Here is a 3661-nt window from a genome sequence, read left to right as displayed (position 1 = left end):
ATTCTGCAGTTTGGCAGTTGGGGACAGCACATTCTGGGAAAAAGATTAGAAAACAGTTCTCAAGATTTCAACAGTGTTTTATTAAGCATACAGAAAAACAGGAAGTGACAAGTACCTATTTTATTAACATTTCACAACCTACTATACTTTGCCAGATTTCCTAAAGTCTCTATTGATATATGCATTCCTACATATTTTCCCCAGTTCTGCATTGTGACTGATTCTTCACATGTTCTGACATTTACATTCACTGTATACCCGAAACCCTATAGCTAAAGAACTTTTGGTCCAAATCCTATACTCACTCTCCTATATAAACCTACCGACTATCTTCCTAATACTATCGATTACTCCTTTTTGACTGGAAGTTCTCTTTTACAATCAATCATCCAAGTTACAAGGTCCTATGCAATTGTATATCAATTTATCTGAGACATCTTTGCAGAACATAATTTAAAGCAATGTATCCCATCTGTGCAGAAAATAAATCAAAGCTTAATACCGAAATCAAGGGCTCAATGCTTTTCTGGACTTCAAATCTTTCCTAGATTTCTGTTTTCATACTCATATATTTCACCTATATATTCTTGTAAATATTGCAGGTTTCCAATACCATTATTCATCCAGCAGAATGATTTCTATTCCAAATTGAGCCTGTTATTAACCCTAACCATACACTGTTCCCTCAATCTAACATAAGAGAAGAGCAAGGACAGAGTTGGTCTTAAAATACAGGGATGTAGGAAATCTTCCAACTGCTGAGAAACTAAAAGGTCCATGCACAAATGATCTCTAGAGAAGATGTAGGTAGCTATGAAGGAACTGAGAGAGCAAAAGTCATCTTCCATTGCAAACAACATGGTCAGCATGAAGTGATGTGTCTGAATCAGCCTCTCTCTTCTTTATGTAGAAAAGAAGGACCGAACCAGGCCTGTGTGGAGAGCTGTTCCCAGTTACCAATGGTTGATATACCATTCTAACTTGTGAAAGTGTCACAGAAAGTAGGTGAAGCCTCCATTTCATGGGACCTTTGGAAGCAAATGTTAAGACAATGTGGTTGCCAAGGCAGTGACCTCATTCAGTTCCTGAAGGAAGTGACCTCACCTCACATCCTTGGTGATGGAACTCTCTGAACATGGGATCCAGGAAGCCAGGCACACAAATCTAGTCCCAGTCCCAGTCCCAGTGGTCTCACTTCTTTTGATTTACCAAGGACAGAGTCAGTCTTTCTTGCTACCTACTGATGTGAGGATAGCCAAATGACAAAAAAGCTCTGAAGAGTGGCCTTTCCTGAGAAAGCAGGAAGTGGCTCACCGCTGTCTCCTGACAACTTCACAGAGTTGGCCAAGAAAACCAGATCTGAGACAAGACAGGCCATTTGATGGGAACATAGTATGGCCCACCAGTCAGAGGACACACCCAATAGTCAGAGACCTACTTTGAGGAAAGAGGTGCCTTTGTGGGTGTGGGTGTGTGTTTGTGATTTTGTCTAATGTTCTGAGAATAGGTAGAAAAGGCGGTTTGTTTGGTTTGGAGTGGACGGTTTCTAATAAGGGATTTGACAAGGCGAAGGTTTCTAGGTCTGTGTATCCCACTGTGTCCATGGTTGTAGACATTAGAAAAGAGAATGCAGCAATTGATGTGTCCAGTCTAGTAGAAAGCTTACCAGCATTCTTCCTGCCCAATTTATGAACGGAATGCGGCTTGCCTTATGGATGGGTAACACCTGCTATCTTCCTAAGTTCCTGATTTCTTTCTGAATTCAGGCCACTCTCCAGAATTGGCTCATGGTTTTGTGTCCAAAATATGTACCACCTCCAAGCTCTGTGACATGGCCATGTACAGGATAGCTGAAGGGAATGGCGAGCATCTCAGAAAACTCAGATATCAGTGTGACCAGGAAAGTCTCAGTGGTGAAACCCTGCTTTTGGCCTATTGCTAACCTATTGTTCTGTTGCCCTGAATGTCAGGAAGGTCTTTGCCTCATGCCACCCCTTTGTGAAGACTGAAGAAAAAGTTTTCAAATGGAAATGAATGGGCATCTCCTGTGGCTCTTTGCTTAATTGCTTTGGAAAGGGATGTGTCTGAATCAGCCTCTTGGCCCTGTGTGAGGTTGTGGCTTAGATTCTCAGCACCTGATGGATGTAAAGAGAGATCCCATGTGTGCATCCAAAACCAAAATGGTCAAAAGAGCAGTCATTGTGGATGAAGTCTCTCGCCTTTATCTTTAAAGTTCTTGAACTCGATCAAGTGAGAATAGGTATCCTTTGGGTCAAATGGGTTCTTCAAAGACCTGCAGAGGTGCTTGTGTTTTCTCATGACGGCAAATCACATAAAACTATATACCTGATACTCAGTTTTCCACAAATTGGAGAAGCATAGAAGTATTAACGTCTAGCATATTTGATCAATTCTGGTTCACATGAAGGGTGTCCAGACCACCCTGATGTTATGCCAATGAGGGCAAGGGAGTTATTTTGGCCACTCTCCTGGACTCCGTCACTCATGGAAACCTACAGCCAGAGGTTATTATTAGTGTCTATATGGAAGAAGATGAGGGCCATATGGGAGTGTTTTGGTTTTAATTTTGGTCATTTGTGTCCGGTTGGAAGACATGACTGGGACCACCTGGGCTTGAACTCTGGTGTGATTCCCCTTATAGACTGAGTTCTGGAACTGACTTCAGAGAAGTATTGCCATGAATATTGTTGGGATTTTAGGAGGCCACCTATGAGAATCACCCTTGGAAACTGAGATCTAGGCCCAGGGTGGCTTTCCAAAGAGCCCGGGAAATCTCAGCCAGGATATCACATGATTTTATTCTGAAAGACTTGGCATCAATAGTTGAGAGTCACAACACCCATGGACGTCACATTGTAGACCTCAATGGGCCTGGCTTCATGTGACCTTTTGGCCACTCTTTGGGAAGCCTTGCCTGTGAGAGTTCTCCAGAGCATTCATTGAAATGAGCTTCCTCACCATTTAATGGTTCCTGAATGAATTGAAACCCACAGTGTCTCCAACGTCATCTTTGAAAAATGCCTTGATAAATACCATGAAATTTTTGAAATTCCTATTACCAGGTGGCACTGGAGAACCTTTGGATGTTTCTGATCATGAGTGTACCAGACAGTGCCTTGATTCACTGGGCTTCATGAAAATGGTGTAGAACAGAGATGCCAGTAAGTTGGAACCTGCTGAGTAATGGGCCTAGAGCAGTGGTGGGAATGTGTGTGATAAAAAATTTGTTTTTGGGCCATGTGGATCTGCCATTGGCTTCCAAATGGCTTGTGACTGACATGGTGCAGCCAGCAGACCCTTACATGTAAAGGCATCTTGTTATATGGAGATGTTTCCGGGCAATGTTCAGAATCAGGTTGCTATGGACATGGGGCCAAGCTATGTGTGTTAGAAGCCTGGTTGGTGCATTCTCCTGCAGACCCTGACTCACCACACATGACAGATTTGCCTCCAGAACTGTGTCCCAGTTGAACTCCTTTAATTTCATGAAGCAATTGCCAAAGTCCCAGTGCAGCAGCAAGAAACACCACAAAAATAGAAGATGACCAAATGGCTTCAGAGTCCACATGAAAAGACACTTATCCCCCAGTGGTCACCGTTTACTTACAAAGAGAGAATTCAGCACTGTTGCCTCATGTTT

The sequence above is a fragment of the Callospermophilus lateralis genome, unplaced genomic scaffold (assembly GCF_048772815.1).
Source record: "Callospermophilus lateralis isolate mCalLat2 unplaced genomic scaffold, mCalLat2.hap1 Scaffold_641, whole genome shotgun sequence".
Lineage (NCBI taxonomy): Eukaryota > Metazoa > Chordata > Mammalia > Rodentia > Sciuridae > Callospermophilus > Callospermophilus lateralis.
This window is presented reverse-complemented; position numbering follows the sequence as displayed.